Source organism: Brachycentrus maculatus, unplaced genomic scaffold (assembly GCF_059751285.1).
Source record: "Brachycentrus maculatus isolate JH-2025_06_01 unplaced genomic scaffold, ASM5975128v1 h1tg000234l, whole genome shotgun sequence".
Taxonomy (NCBI): Eukaryota; Metazoa; Arthropoda; class Insecta; order Trichoptera; family Brachycentridae; genus Brachycentrus; species Brachycentrus maculatus.
Genome location: NW_028280985.1, coordinates 561,332 through 579,415, shown reverse-complemented (window position 1 = coordinate 579,415; position 18,084 = coordinate 561,332). Strand labels below are relative to the sequence as shown.

General features: G+C 34.9%; 1 protein-coding gene across 2 annotated transcripts in view; it reads right to left on the bottom strand.

The window, feature by feature from the left end:
- Nucleotides 1-18,084, bottom strand: part of LOC148306654 (influenza virus NS1A-binding protein homolog) — a 90,401-nt gene that overhangs the window by 27,008 nt on the left and 45,309 nt on the right. The gene's annotated exons all lie outside the window — the stretch shown is intronic.

Below are 18,084 nucleotides of genomic sequence, written 5' to 3'. Positions count from 1 at the left end.
TAGGTTTATAATTGCGTTATAGGTGTGTGATTATAATCCAGGATTCGGACCTCACATACTAAAAAAAAAGAGTTTTTGCTTAATAAAAAGCTTCTTTTCATCTCACCAATAGATGTCTCTAGTGAAGTTCTAGTGATTCAAGAATAATGTTTCGAAATTGGTTCATATATATAGAACTTCCAAGAATTTGAGTAGTCTGGTTGTCAATAATGGGTAGAATTGGTGAATGTTACACGTGTGTAAAGTGATCACTTAAACCAGCCTATGATGGTCGTCAGACCCGTAAATGCCCAGACTTCCATATTCTTCTTCATCTTTGATGAGATGTCAAAAAATAATATAAATTTTAGGATTTAGAAAAATCCTTATCCGCACCCGATGGTGCATATGACACTTCATCATATAAACGCAGGGTTATCTTGATCGTTAACACATGAAGGAAAGGCGATCAGACCTCCGCTTCAGGTACCAGCTCAGGGTAATATTAAATAAATATAAATATTAGAGTGAAAACATCACTTATATTTATTGAATTTATTAAACTTTATAAATTCAATTAACTTTGTTTTCACCACTTTTTTTTCAATTAATTCTATAAAGTTTACAAAATGTGCCACAAAGTATCTGCGGAAAACATTAAAGAAATCACTTATATTTATTTGACCCCCCTCCTGGGAATCGAACCCGGGACCTCCAGTATGGTAGCCGAGCGTGCTGACCATTACACTAAGGAGGCAGACACTATTGCGTGACAGAAGATAATAAAAAAAGACTTCATTTCATTTTCCGCACCCAATGGTGCATAGTGCACTACATCGTATCGATAGTGTTATCTTAATCGAGGAAAAATTGAATGAAAAATTAAATTGAGGGGAGGTCCCGAGTTTGACTCCGGGGGGGGGGGGGTGTATAAAAATATAAGTGTTTTTTTCACTCTAATATTATATGTATTCAATATTACTCTGGACTGTGGTACCTGAAGCGGAGGGCTGATCACCTTTCCTTCGTGTGTTAACGGTCAAGATAACACTGCGTTTATATGATGCAGTGCCCTATGTGCAACATCGGGTGCGGATGAGGGTTTGAAGAAGAAGAAGGCACAATAGTGTTCAATTACGTTACCTAATTTATTAAGATAAAATAAAACCGACAAACAAACAAAAAATACAACTTATTTTTTGATATCTCATCAAAGATGAAGAAGAATATGGAAGTCTGGGCATTTACGGGGTTTACGACCGTCATAGGCTGGTTTGAGTGATCACTTTACACACGTGTAACATTCACCAATTCTACCCATTATGGACAACCACACCACTCAAATTCTTGGAAGTTCTATATATATGAACCAATTTAGAAACCTTGTTCATGAATCACTAGAACTTCACTAGAGACATCTATTGGTGAGATGTAAAGAAAAATGTTGTAAAAAATACAACGCTACGAAATTAACTGAATTAGTTTCCAATTGAAATTGTGGCATTTCATTTCACGCAAGACTTATTTTCTCAGGAGAACGCACAAATATACCACATGGTATAACATTTACGTGTGTGAAGGATAGTGAATTGTTTGTTTGGCAATTGTGATGTGTGCGCTAAGTTTATTAGAGGCAAGTGCGCACAGTTGCCATTATTGCTTCGGACCCGACGATCTCTTAATTGCCTTTCGGCACCAACTATCTTAACCCTATGCCAGCACTGCCTTCATATCTTTATAAAGAAAATATAATTGTCCGATCGTTTAAAATGTGTCGGGTTGTGGTCCCGTGGTTAGTGTCGCGGACAGTTTAGTCAGAGTTTCTCGGTTCGAATCCACTATACCACAATTTGATACCTATTTCTAATAATGAGCCGCTTAGGCTCACAGAAATAGTATGAAATAAAAGTATTTTTGTAAATAATAAAAACAAATATTTCTTTTAAAAATAAAAATAAAATCTCAACTGTATTTTTAATTAAAGTTGTAGTTCGTGAATACCACTTTTTCTTAAAATCTATTGTGATACGTGTTTCGACGCATTCCGCATCATTTTCAAACACCGTATTTACGGTGTTACGGCGAAGAATGTGGTGTGGCGTTCCATTCTCTCTTCCGACCTTTGCGGGGAAGCGGCGTGATGGTTAGTTAATTAGTTAGTTAAATACAAAATATCCTGAGATAAGTTTCACACTAGTGATTTTTAGACTCCATAGTGCAGTGGTTAGCGCGCTAGGCCACCATAGTGAAGGTCCCAGGTTCGATTCCCAAGAGGGTCAAAATAAATACATATTAGTGATTTTTCACTTTAATATTTGCTTAATATGACCCTGGACTGGTACCTGAAGCGGAAGGCTGATCACCTTTCCTTCGAGTATTTAACGATCAAGATAACACTGCTTCTATACGATGCAGTGCCCTACGGACCGTTGGGTGCGGATAAGGGTTAGGAGAAGAAGATTTTTAGACTTACTATTATATTCACACACACAATTGGTGAAAGGGTTAAAAATGTCCGCATGCTAGAACGAAAACTCGAGCCAGGTTCTATTTTCCTAATAACAATAAATTTAAAAAACGCGGTCATTATTTCTCCCGGGGTAATTATGATCGTATTTCGTCGGATTTTACGTAAAATGTACATCAAAGGTCTCGCGGTAATAATACATTATCCTATTCGAGACATTTTGTGTTGAAAAAAAAAAACAAACTGATAATAATGTAAATCCGGGCTGATGTGCAGTATAGCAGTAATAAAAAAGAAGTTGAAGTCAAAAAGAAGTTGAAGTCTGGACTGGCATCTACAGGTGGAATTATTACAAAGCGATTGACGCATTTCGTCAGACGAAATGGACACAACGAAATTTAATACCACTGTTACTTCAAAGCCTAATTTACGATAAATAGCAACATAATTTTCTTTAAACTTTATAAAATAAAACAACTTTGTTTTTAACCACTTTTTTATTGGTACACTTTTTTTCAACCGGTTTCGATTAAATTTTCTTTAAACTCGGCATTCTTAGCATTCTACCAATAAATCTTATATTTTATACTGCTACTACTGCTACCGTTTCTCCGCAGGGGTAGGCACAGGATGGAACGCCACACTCTTCTGCCCTGACATACAATCCTCGCCTCCTTCACATCCATTGATCTAGTCATACGTGCATTCCAATTACGCAGACTTTTGACCCCACCAGATTTTAGGTTCTGATTGATCTAGTCGTGGCTAGTCTTTTTCGGCCGTCCTCGTCCTGTTCTCCCGCTCACATTCGCCAAAGGCAATTTCTTAGTCATACTCTCGTTATACGTTCGCTCCACATGTCCTTACTTTTATTATTTTTTTTTTAAACCCTTATCCGCACCCCAATGGTGCATAGGGCACTGTGTCATATTAACGCAGTGTTATCTTAATCGTTTACACATGAAGGAAAGGTGATCAGCCCTCCGCTTCAGGTACCAGTCCATGGTAATATTAAATCAATATTACAGTGAAAAAATCACTTATATTTATTTTACCCCCCTTGGGAATCGAACCCGGGACCTCCAGAACGGTAGCCGAGCGTGCTGACCATTACACTACGAAGGCGGACATGTCCTTACTACCTCAACGAATATATTTAAATTTTTTTAATTATCCCTAGTTCAGACTTACATATTTTCTAATATCTTCATTTTAAATTCGGTCATACAACGATTACTCATTTGTTTCGCTTCAATACATCAGCGTCGGTACCAGCGCTCCGTTGTGAACCGCCAGTTTACTATTTTTGTTTGAAATGAATATATCGTAGTCGTACAGGAGACTGATAAAACGTAAAATGTTCAGGAGGGCCATTTAAGTCAATTTTGCTTGGCAACAAAATATACATCAATGCAGTAAGTCATTTTTAACAAGACAATATATTATACTTCCAAGTTTAAAATCGCGTTGGGATTTTTTCAGGGCAATATTAAGCTAGTAAGATATCAAATAGTCAATGATCACGTTTTTGTAAAAAATGCACTTGGTCACTTTCTCCTGTATGACTACGATATGGTTTTGAAAAGAAAAGAGGTATTTGAAAGGTATGTTGAAAAAAATGTGCGCGGACAATACGCGCAGCCTGTCGCGTACTGACTTTGCATATCTAATCGAGTCTTTTTCGGCCATCGTCATTCAGTTTTCCCGCTCACATTCGCCACATATACTTTCTTAGCAATTCTCAGTATATTTTATACACTCTAGATAATTTGGTATACCTGATCATGTCAAACATCTGCCAGCTTTTCGATTGCGACTCGATTTCTAAAGATGATAACATTTGTTTACCCTAAATCCGTTTCGACGTTCCTTTCCCATTAATTCATCACATTACTTTATTTATAATTCATCTCTTTACACGCGGCTTAATTTTATTTCTATCGCAAAATATTGGCACATCTCTCCAATTAAAATAAGAACAAGTGATTGTACACAAGAAAAATGGCTATCACGACGGAGAAAGAGTTCAAGGAGATGGAAAATAAGGCAACAAAAAAATATGTTAAACAGAAAATTAAATTGTGCAAGCAAGTAGGGCAGGTCGCAAAGAAAAGACTTTTCATCTGTCACCGGCGCGGCGAGCCGGGATGGTGGGGGGAGGGCCCATCAATCATCGTGATCTGATTGGCTCGTCCCCAAAACAAAAGAACGTCTCGTGCTGGCTGACTCGAGCGAGCCAGGAGAAGATAAAGCACGCCGTTCTTTATGCTCCGGCGTAGACGGTCGCCTTCCTTTGAACCGGCGACACCTGTCTCCGGATGGAAAATTATATTTATTCGGAAACGTTTATAAGTAGAGATACTTGTTTACAAAATATGGGAAAGTCTGCCAGAAAATTACTAGTGAAATGTTTCCACATCAGATAGTAGATCAAGATAAAATATTTACCTCGCGATATAGCTGATTGATGTCAGGTTATGTTGGTAAAGTCAAAATCGGTGCATACATGATTTGCGTTGTTGAAATCAAGTAAAAACCAAATTAATATAATATTTTTATAATTTGTAAAAATAAAACTTTTATGTTATAATACAGCCATACCCGGCCACGCGTTTCTGTGGCTCAGTCTGGTTAAATGAAAAATGAAGATCAAAGATGAAGAAGAATATGAAAGACTGGGCATTTACGGGGCTGACGACCGTCATAGGCTGGTTTAAGTGATCATGTTACACACGTGTAATATTCACCAATTCTACCTATTATTAACAATCACACTACTCAAATTCTTGGAAGTTCTATATATATGAACCAATTTTGAAACATTGTTCTGAATCACTAGAACTTCACTAGAGACATCTATTGGTGAGATGAAAAGAAGCTTTTTATTGAGCAGAAACGCTTTTATTAGTAATTTTATTGTGAACAAGTATTTGGACACTCAAAATGTTGTAAAAAATAAAGAAAAGAGATAGCAGACGTTTATAATATTTTCAATTTTACAATTCTTGTGTAGCAGTGGCGTGTACAGATAATTAATTATGGTAAGCAGTAGAGGTGGGTAGTAAGGTCAGCTAGTTAATACTAAGTAAGGTAGGGTAGGTACTGGTTGCGTATTTATTTGTCACGCGGGTAAGTTAGGATAGCCACTGCTTTTCTGCCAATATGAAAGGCACGCCCCTGTATGTAGGTATACAATATTTATAACAGCTGTCAAGAAACGCGTTTTCCGCTATGAGCAATGTTTAGTTATGCGTGTGTTGCTGTAACGATCAATAGATGGCGCTGCCCACTATGGTCGGAAGAAAATTATTTTAAAAAAGGCATGTTTTTACCTGTGACAAAAAACACGCAAATTGTATCAAATTTTCAAAACAATTGGTGAATAACTTTAGAAGATTTAAAGATTTTGAACAAACTTACATTTACATTTTTATTTGTATATATTTGTCCCTACACCTTTGAATGGTGAATATACAATCGATGAGAGGAATTTTTAAAAACAACATTTTGAGTGTGTCCAAATACTTGTTCACAAATATGGATTATCCCCAATTAGGCGTACAACCACGCCACTACTACGAGTTTGATCAATATATCTAGAGTTTAAAAAAAAATCAGTAGTATGGTTGTCAATCATGGGTAGAATCGGTAAATGTTACACGTATGTAAAGTGATCACTTGACCAAGCCTAATGCTCTCGTACGTCCTGTAACTGCCCAGACTTCCATATTCTTCTTCATATATGCCTTGATTTAAAAAAATATATTTTTAAAAGTTAGTTTATGTAATTAACGCTGTTGGAGGTATAATATTTTTACTTAAACAAATCATCGTATTTACATTAAAAATAGCACCGTGTGTTTGACGTTAACCACCATAGATAAATATATGAAGATCGAAGAAAATTCTTTACCTGAGTTGAGTCAACCAAGGTCGAGTCGTTCATTACTTATTAAAGCGGCCCATACACGGTCAACTTGACTGTGTCGACCTTGTCGTAAATTCAAATACATTTTTTAAAATTTCAATTATTTCAATACTAATATTATTTACTATATCGGACACTGGATTCTTCACCATGATGAGATGTCAATTTTAAATGTGTCTTAACTTGATATGAATAATGTATCCTTCTTTCCTTTTTTATGAAAGAAGATGGAAGCCTGAGCATCCCAGCGCTTACGATCAAATGGAATAAGCTTACACTTGACGAATTCCTCAAGCTTAGCGTGCGTCGAAGAGATACTAGGCAAAAATCTGTATTCGCAGTATTTGTACATAATGCAAACATGCCATGTTCTCTCCGATTCCGCGGCTTCACATGTTAGCCAATGCTTTCGATTGTATAGATTTATTTAATATATTGTTATCCACCTTGAAGTCTGTACTTTCTCAGCATTTCTTCTCCATGTTATAATGGATAAATTTAAACGTTGTGTTTCACTCTCTCTCACCGCTCGCTGATAGTGTGTGAAGGAGACGTGTATTTACCAGTGCTTACTATTTGTTATTTTATTATTACTTGTTAATTATGTAATTATTATGTTTAGGACTTATTGTTTCTCTATTAGTGTATTCAGAGGTGTATTTTTTTATTAGATACTGTATACTTATATGTATTATGTTAAAGGCTTTAGCCGTTCAATAAATAAATAAATGAATAAATAAATTGATGGCGTAACAATCGGCCTACTTCACGAATGTATCGAAAACCTTACCAGTATGATCTAAGACCATTGCATATATACACAGGTGTCAAGAATCAATGCAATATTGATGTATCAATATGTATTTCTTTAAGGGGGTATGGACACGTGGAATGAATGGATAGCGAGAGAATGACCAAGAAAATATATGTGGCGAATGTGAGCGGAAGAACAGAACGAGAACGGCCGAAAAAGACTTGGCACGATCAATGAGAACTTAAAATTTGGTGGTGTCAAATGTCTGCGTAATCGGAGGGCATGTATGACTAGATGTATGGTCGTGAAGGAAGCAAGGAGTCTATGTCAGGACAGAAGAGTGTGGCATTCCATCCACTCTGCGTACCCCTACGGGGAAATGGCATGTTGGTAGAAGTAGTAGTAGAATAGTAGTAGTAGATGCATCAATGATGGGCAGAATGATGAACGTTACACAAGTGTCGTATAAAATAATCGCTTAAGCCGTCCAAATGTCAGGTCGTAAGCCCTGGGATACTCAGACTTCCACATCTTTCATAAAAAAAGAAGAAATACATGCTTCATATCAAGTTGAAACATTTTAAAATTTATTATTTCAACTCAAATTATTTGAACGTGAAATGTTGACCATCAATCTGCCTCCTGACTTCAAACACGTCCTTCAACATAAGATGAGAACAAGGTTGACACCAAATTTGGTCGTGTATAGGTCCCTTAATGCAATGTTTGCTATGAAAATTCCAATCGCGTGCTGCAGTCAATAAAACGGACCAAGTTTTATTTTTAATTATTAAATATCGCGTAACATCTTAACCGACGCTTACGCCCTGAAATACACAGAACAAAGTTCGCAAGCTTCAGATTAACCTGTGGTCATGACACGAGTCAATATTATGAAGCCAATACTTCAATCGACAGTGCCAATTAAAAAGTAAAACCGTATTCTACATAGCGTGCGGACGTGGTTTAAAGTGTCTGATCAATTTATCGCAAAAGGCGATGCAGTCATAGTTTATTTATCTTTTAAATGAATCCATAAAACGGTAGCTGTTTATTGATTCGATCGGATTAATGGATTAGACTACAATGGATCTTGGTCAGAAGGGAGGAATATCTAATTTAACACACTCAACTTATAAAGGATTGTATTAGACTCGTTTTGTGTTTATAACAGCCGATGTTAACAATAAATAACGATTTATTAACAATAAATATGGGAGTCGAACACTGCAATATATCGTTCCGAACATATTTAATTTGTTGCCGACGGATGTTAGAGGTCAAAATAAAATATAGAACAAAGGCAAAATAAAAGAATGGGTAAATGATCAAGAGTTAATTTTATGAAAATTGTAAAATGTATATATTCTTAATTTTTCTCTCTTTTTTGTGTGTATATTAGATTAAATTGGTTAAAAACAAATAAAAATGTATTAAAAAAGAACTCCACCGACAAGACACACAAGGCGGCTTGATGGGTCTCTGCAAAAAAAAGTTCTAAATATGTATAAATTGTGATTTTAATAAATGTATACAAATAAAAAAAAATTAAAAAAAATATTAACATTTTCATTCATCATTTTCTTTTGGAAAATTCACCTTCGAAAAAACGTTTTTTTCGTAAGTTGGCAATTAATGACGTCACAGAAACAATGGAGTTATTTTAATATTGGTAGCATTGCTAAATTATTGGCAGCTCTATTTGTTGATGTCTATGGTGCGACTTCGTGTTTTCTTCTAGATTAACCTATGAATTTCCCATTCTCGCTAAATAGCTGGATTATTTAGTTTATCACACAGTCCACTACAAAGGCATTGTTTATAGTAAGTTGAAGTGGAGTGAGTGTCTAAAGCCCCGATTACTTGGATCCATGCCAGAAGAAGAATAAAAAACTACTGTTCTTTTTTTTAGAACAAAGCAAAATAAACATTAATATGGGAGTGACTCCATCCGAGTACAGTAATAAGTCCGAATCAAAAAACCGAATTATTTGTTTTTTTTATATAAGTAACGTGGTATATGTTTTTTTTTTACAATTTTTGTTATAAAGTATATCTAAACAATATTACTAGGGTACAATATATTTTACGCGGTACCTCCTTAAAAAATAGACAAGCTCTTGTGCTTGGCGAGAGAGTTATATACGTTGTATTTATCTTACAAAGCTCCGTAGCTTCCAGAAACTTGAAAACGGTAGACATTATAATAAAGTTATAATAAAATATTTATAGTGATTTTCAAACAAAGATCATCTTTACTTTGTAAGTGTAAAATCAATATCGTTATATAATTTCAAAATCAACAATAGTATTTTTATCGTACCTAGAAGTAGATAAGTTGTAATATCAAGATGTTGCGTGTATAAATACGAGTAGATAAAGATTGACCCATATTTCAGTATATTTGCAGATTGCAATACTTCTTTCTTTAACCATGAAACCAAACGTCAATATGTATTTAATTGTGTTGGAAATATGCATTTTCATTCTGCTGACGTATTTTTATCTGTATTTTGAAACCAACAGTCAAAACCAAACAAACCCACGCATTAAACAGTTTCAGTGATCACTTGTCGATGAAAACATCTGTAGTTTTCGAAACAAGTCGTGTTGAATGAAATAAAACTCAATTAGTAGTCTTATAATTTCAATGTAATATTTATTCAATATTACCCTGGACTGGTACCTGAAGCGGAGGGCAGTTTCCCTTTCCTTCATGTGTTAACGAATAAGATAACACTGCGTTTATATGATGCAGTCCGCTATACACCACTGTGGGGCAGATAAGGGTTTGAAGAAGAAGAACTATTTTATTCATCATGGACATTTTGAGATTCTACCCTAATTTTAATTGTCAATAATCAACATATCATTCCACAAAGTTGATACCGAATCAATAAATGTGGAGGTCCTCGCCAAAACGTTGCATTTCCATTATCAATTTTAATTTTATTAATTTTAAGTAATCGGGAATTTGAGCTTGTAAAATTGTTACGTTTTGGTGCGATTTGATGATTTCATATTGGTTTAACACGGAATTGGACACGTTTTGTAGCAATTTTAATTAAGATTTCGATAGAATACAGTCAACAGATTTGCATTTAAAGTATTTTTGTGCAATATTGGAAATAACTAATAAAAGCAACTTTTTGGTGAGGACCTCCACCAATAATATACTCTTTAGTTTGCCACCCCTGCCAGTATAGTCCGTCCGCAGCAGGACGCGCTGGACGTGACGTCACGGCGGTCCGGCCCCCGCCCGCTCACGTGGTGCTTACCTGCCGTGTCACGTTGTCTCCGCCGCAATCACGTGCAGCCCACGGCACACATCCTATCAAACGACACGGAGTGACGTCACGGGGAAAATTAACGACACGTATTTCGTTAATGAATCAACCCGAGAGATGTTTATTCGACGACCGCTAAACGGACCGTCACAAAATTGTCGCCAAAAGATTTGTGTGTTCAGTGTATTAATCGCGGACAGCATAAAAATGAATATGAATGAACTAGACCTGTGGATGCTGAGAGAACAATGATATAAAACAATGATATGTGTCACCCACTTTCAAAATCCGCCAGATCCAATTTTATAAGATTTTAAAATAAATACTCTATTGGAATGCTAGAGAGCGGGGATAGGTCAAAAATTAGGATTACGTCATTATCGGTTTGTGTCTCGTGTATTTTTTTTAAATACTGAAAAAAAATCTTAAGAATTCTTTATTTCATAATATTTTATCTAAAGATAGACAAATCTTTCAAACATAAATGTTACTTGGTGAATTTTGCATTTTTTGGAAAATCGACTTAAATGGATCTGGCAGATTTTGAAAGAAGGCGACACATATATGCATTGATACATTGATTCGCCGGAAATGCAGGAACGTATAAGCTTTAGAGTTCCCGGTCGGATCACCAGGGCAACTGACACCTTAGCGCTCCCCACGAGTAGAACAAACTCTAAACAAAGTTTCCTATATTTTGAATATTGAAAGCATTATAGGCAAAACATCGCGTTCACTTCATATTAGAATTACTTAGTTACTAAGGATGCAAGTAGACTGAATGCAGTCGTGATGCGATCTCTCGGTGCGGTGAAACGATATACGATAGATGTTCCAATGGTGAAAAAAGAATCATAGACATATATTATTTCCGTCAATTAAAATGTTTTGTTTGAGAATAACCCCACAAGGCGAAACAGCGATCATCATAAATAAATCTCTAGTACAATCATTTGCTTTTTACTGCGCGTCATATTCTGCCTTTCAGCCCACCTCGGCTTTCATTTGCAATTTTTAAGCAGAGATATTTTTTTGTAATTCTTTTTTGTAAATTGTTTTCGTTGGTCACGTTATGACGTACTCGCGTAAAAAAATTCACATAATTTCAAGAACACACAATTTCATGAAAAAGTCACCCGAGAACTGAAACCATCATAAATGCTAACAAAGGTTTGTGGAATGAAAGGAAAAAAAAGACTTCTGAGAAAGAAACACTTCGCTCACTCCTTTCAACAACGTCATATATCAAAAATCGTCAATGTTCAGTTGTGCATGCTTTCGGAATACCCAGAAAATTTACCATACCCCAGCAAAAGCAGCATATTTTAAACTTAATATTTACCCGCTACAGGGCAGAAAGTGTTGTTTTTGCATTTTGAAGAAAAGGTATTGTTCAATTATTTTTTTAAATGTATTAAATATTTTTCAAATGGAGAAAAAACATTCAGGTTTTACCTAAAAAGATCTAAAAACGTTCTCCTGAAAAATCAAGTTTTTTTATATATGACGTTGTTGAAAGGAGTAAGCGATTTATTTCGAAGAAAAACTTTTTCAATACAAAAACGATATTTTAAGCAAAAATATTCAATTACGTCCAAATATTACCAGGGTTTAATGAAAATAAAGTTCCTGGCTATTGATTACTGGCCCTTCACTTCGCAGTATGGATAACTGTAACATCACTCTGAACTTATATTTCTAATTTCTTGAATGTTTTTCGCAGATACTTTGTGGCACATTTTATAAACTTTATAAAATAAAATAACTTTGTTTTAACCACTTTTTATTGGTACACTTTTTCCAACCGGTTTCGATAAAAACCTTGTCATCATCAGGGTTTATGTACTAATTCTAAAACATTGAAATACTCATAAGTAAGGTTATATTCGCTGCGCAATGCTCAATAAAAGAAACATTTAGGAATTTTTCCCGTTTTTTTAATCACATTCTCATATGGTGTACGGAGTGCGTGGAAGTTTTTGGCATCGTAAGGGAAGGCTATAACTATGAGTATTTTAATGTTTTAGAATAAGTACATAAACCCTGATGATGACAAGGTTCTTGTCGAAACCGGTTGGAAAAAGTGTACCAATAAAAAGTGGTTAAAACAAAGTTGTTTTATTTTATAAAGTTTATATATCTAAAGCTACTGATGCTGATAGTTATGCAAGCTGTAGAGCTAACTAAAGATGGCTTTTCAGATAGAATCCCCGCCATTGCGACGCACCAGCCTGTAATTCCATCTTGAATGAAAGGGACCATCTGAATGTAATCAGCGAGCCGAGATTCATATGGTTTCTAATGACAGAGATGTCGAAAAATACAGTACAGAGTGCAAGTGCATCTATTCGCGACTGCAGGCGGTCATTGATCTCGGTGGACACACTAATCAGCAGGTTGGCACCCCGCCACACAATGCCAGAAGACAGAGTCTAATTCCACAGCCAATAGTAAAGAGCATGCTCGGCTGTCCAAACTCAAAACACAGTAAGGGACATTTTTTTGTAGTACTTTTTTTTGCATTTTTGGACTAAGTAGATTCTACTTAGTCCAAAAATGCAACAAAAAAAACGTACTACAAAAATGTCCCTTACTGTGTTTTAAGTTTGAACAGCCGTGCTATAGACATGTGATAAAAATTGTGTGATATCTAAATTATGATGTTTGATCAAAAGTACTGCGTCGTAAGGGTGTTATCTTTGTGCAAGATACTTCTTTATCAACTGCAGAAAGTTGGTAGAATTCCATTTCAAATTGTTGGGTAATATATCCAAAATTAAACAAGGTTATTAGATTGAATTCTACTTTTATTTACACATATCACTCACTCCTTTCAAGAACGTCATCAATCAAAAAACTTGATTTTTCAGGAGAACGTTTTTAATTAAAAAATATAATACAATGTATTAAAAATAAATATCAAGCCACTTATTGAATTTTTACTGTGCATCAGATCTTTTTAGGTAAAACCTGAATGTTATTTCTCCATTTGAAAAATATTAAGTATATTTAAAAACAATTAAACAATAACTTTTCTTCAAAATGCAAAAACATCACTTTCTGCCCTGTAGCGGGTTAAATATTAAGTTTAAAATGTGCCGCTTTTGCTGGGATATAGGACATTTTCTGGGCATTCCGAAAACATGAACAACTGAAAATTGTCGATTTTCGATTTATGACTTTCTTGAAAGGAGTGAGCGATATATGATAATATGTTACGCGTTTTGTCTTATTAAGACATAATCAAACACTGACTAAAAATATTTACAAAATGTCCTTATTTGCTAACAATCATCCATTACATACAAATCCACATTACCCACTGAAATACCCGCCATTATATGTACCCCTAGACCTAATAATATTTAATAATAGCAATTATTGTTAGTATATAAAGACTTGTGAAGGACAGTATAGATACAGAATGAGATGGGGCGTTTAGTGTATCGCGTTACCAATCACCGGTTGATACTTTTATGATCGATTTCAACTGACGGAAACGCGCGACTATGATTGGACTTACAGTGATGCCTCGCATAACGAACGCTGCGCATAACGAACGTTCTGTTCGTCTATTACGTGACTCACACAACGAACCTCGCTTCACACAGAGGAATGCACCGTAGTTGACAAATCAAATCAAATCAATGTTTTCAATAATTAATACTTATATACATAACAAAGTAAAATTTAAGGCGTATACATTGAAAACATATAATAAAAAGTAAGCAAGAAGACTCTTGATAACCACCCTACATATGCGAGCGTACGTGATACGCGGCTTTTTTCCGCACCATGCGCTAACCCTGTGCCAAAAATATTTGATGCGAGACAGAGAGAGGGAACACGCAAACGAAAAAGTACATCAGTTCCGTCCTAAAAGCACAACAAACATTGTTTTACAACATTTTGAGTGTGTCCAAATACTTGTTCACAAAATCTGGATTATCTCCAATTACAGGAGTTATTTTCATATTATTTTTTGACATCTCATCAAAGATGAAGAAGAATATGGAAGTCTGGGCATTTACGGGGCTTACGACCGTCATAGGCTGGTTTCATAATTCTGATTTTTTCTACAGAATTAACTCAGAAAATAACCCGAGAGTAGGGTGGTTAAAGATATAGAAAATCCCGGTTGGGAATACCACTATTTTAACCTATTGTGACACGTGTTTCGATGCATTCAAGATCATTTTCAAACACCGTATGTGAATCTAAGTCTTTGAGTAAGTAACAGAGTGCAATAATTTAAGCGTATGTGAGTCAAATAAGTGGTTAGTTTCTATTATGTGATTCGTCAATTCTGAAAAATAATTACCAGTAAATCCACGGCAATATTTTCTGATTCTAATTTTTAAATTTCCCGCAGTTTAGCTAGTATAATTTTTATCGCAGTCTCCACAAGAAATTTCATATATCCACCGCTTCGAAAAAGAATAAGGATAAAAGTGAAGTCCCGTTTGAACTGTGCTAGTCTGGAAGTTGGAAGTTGGCCATCCACAATGACGAGGAGCTCAACAAGCTGCCCTCCAGCGTGACGACCATCGCTCAGGAAGGCATCCTGCCCAACACCTTGGCCATTCTCCATGGGATCAAGAATAAGGCGTTTCTTTGTCGGCTCGTCTTTTCCCCGCTCCAGACTCGACGGCCAGAGACCGATTGACGACGTTTTAATCCATTTATTTTTTGTATTTCATTATCATCATCATCCTATTATTATTATTATCCATGTCTTTATGCCCCTTGAGGTAATATTTTACGAAAATGGCGCTATACAAATTATCCAAATTATTATTATTATTATTATTCTATCAAAAATGTTTAGTTTCGATTTTGAACTTCCAAGAATTTGACTTCAATTGTTATTGGTATAATACACAATACTGAACTAAATTTCTGCACTGATTGGCGTGATAAGCTTTAAATAATCGAATACAACAACGATTTATTTGAAAGAAGTTGTTATTTAATTCGAACGCCCTTCACTAGTGGGCAATAGTTGGGTAGGCACATGCCTACTAGATTATGTTGGTCTACGTGCCATTTTAACCGTCAGCAGTAAACGGTTGCATCCATCTCTTTATATACATCCAGACCCTAAACTTTTACTATTCTGCCGCATGTACTGCATAATTAGTAGGTCTTCTCACTCGGAAAGGTCGACACCGCATCCACAACGCGCTATTAGGCAGCTTGTGCACCACATGGAATTTTAGCGTCCGGCAGTCCGGTTTTGAAAAATAAAAACGACTATGACAGTTAAGCGTGATCGAATTTACGCGCACCGTGATCGCGCACCGATTCGAAGAAAGAAAGACAAAAGCACAAGCCAATCATCCGTTTTATATGCTAACAATGCCGGACGGTAAAATTCCGTGTAATGCACAAACGCCCTTAGTATCTAAAATATTTACTATTGAACTCCATACGCAGGTCTACCGATCAATAAAATGACAATAAATGTAATTATTTTTCAGAATTCGCGAATCACATTATAAATTTTTATTTTATTTAATCTAGTTACATTTTTAATACAATTTCTGTACATTTCTACTTTATACAATCCTGTAATTTTAGTTGCGCTGAGCCTCTCCAAAGAAGAGACTGAGCTCTTGTGCTTGGAGAGGGCCTTTTTATTCTTTGTTTTTGTTTTTGATAGTGACCTGTTATACATTTAAACAAAATATTATTGGGGAAAATATTTTTATGCGAGGTACGAGGGAGTTATCTCGTTTGGTTTTTTTATTGTATAGTCTGTACCATATATGTATTTAGTAAGCGCTAACTTAACGTTTCTTTTTTAGAGTGTTTGTGTCTTTTTTACATTATAGAAACTCACCACCACTCATTTGACTCAAATACACTTAAATTATTACACAAATTATTATTAAATTAAATTATTAAATTATTATTCAGTTACAAGCAAAGGTCAAGTCATAGACAATTTACAAAATTTAAAAATACATAAAAATTTAAATTGTGATAAAACGTTAATTAATAATGTGCTTTTTCAAAATACGCCACCATTATTGTCTGTGTTTCCTTTTACAAAAAGTCCCATTCTGTAACCCTCCCCCTTCTATTTATTACCCTACTAACATCTTTAATAATAATAATAATAATAATAATAATAATAATAATAATAATAATAATACTAATACTAATAATGATAAATTATTCCAGTTTGACTAAGTGGTGGGTGCAATACTTAGTCAGCCATATCGCTCACTTATTTCAACAACGTCATATCTCAAAAATCGTCAATTTTCAGTTGTGCGTGTTTTCGGAATGCCCAGAAAATGTACAATATCCCAGCAAAAGCGGCATATTTTTAACTTAATATTTACCCGCTACAGGGCAGAAAGTGTTGTTTTTGTATTTTAAAGAAAATGTATTGTTTAATTATTTTTTTAAATTTACTAAATATTTTTCAAATGGAGAAAAAACATTCAGGTTTTCCATGAAAAGATATGTCGCACAGTAAAAAGTTCAATTAGTGGCTTGATATTTATTTTTAATACATTTTTTAAACTTTGAAAACGATCTCCTGAACAATCAAGTTTTTTGATATATGACGTTGAAAGGAGTGAGCGATATGTTTAACAACTTTTTTTTATAAAATTAAAATAAAAATTACAATAATTAACAAATATATATTTTTTTAAATAAAGAAAAGAACGGCGAAAGAAAAAGATTCATATAGTTATACCTATTTTTATCGTTACTATTCACCTGTCAAGGAAAACATCTGTAGTTTTCGAAACTAGTCGTGTGTAATGAAATAAAACTTAGTAAATGGTATTATTATCATTATTATTATTAAGAGGGCCCAAGGAAATATTATAACGCCTCAAAAAACTAATGACAATTGAAATAATTTAACAATATTTTTCGTGATTTTTCCTCAAGTTACCACCGTAATAGTCTGTTTGCAAAAATGTTTACAGGATAAGCATGTATTAGTAAGAACCTACGTCACTCGACCTCCGGATATATGCAGGTATGTAAATATTTATTCAATTCCGCACATTCATGAGTGATTAAAACACTCTGCAACAGATTATGTACATAGGCACTGCGAACAATGTATTGTATAATAAAAATTATGATAAAATAAACTGTAAACGCTAAAAGATTTATTGAATAATAGTAGTAAAATCAATTAAACAGATAGAGTATTACCCCGCTTAACGCCACCCCTATTTGCGCTGTTTCGATAAAACGCTGTTTACATACATAGAGCGGTTTAGTGTTTGTTTTAGAGCAAGGGAAAAATGCAATCTTTTACTCGGGATTTTCTAATACATATTTATTCGGTCGCGTGTACGGTGTGTCGACTTCCAATATTTTTTTTATTATTTTATTAATATGTTTATATATAACTACTACTACTACCATCACCACATTTCTCCGCAGGGGCAGGCAGAGAGGATGGAACGCCACACTCTTCTGTACTGAAATATGTCATACATGCCCTCCGATTACGCAGACTTTTGACACCACCAGATTTTAGGTTCTGATTGATCTGATCGTGTCAAGTCTTTTTCGGCCGTCCTCGTTCTATTCTCCCAATCACATTCGCCAGATATATTTTCTTAGTCATCCGTTATACATTCGCTCCACATGTCCATACCACCTTAAAGAAATCTTCTTAATCTTTTAAATT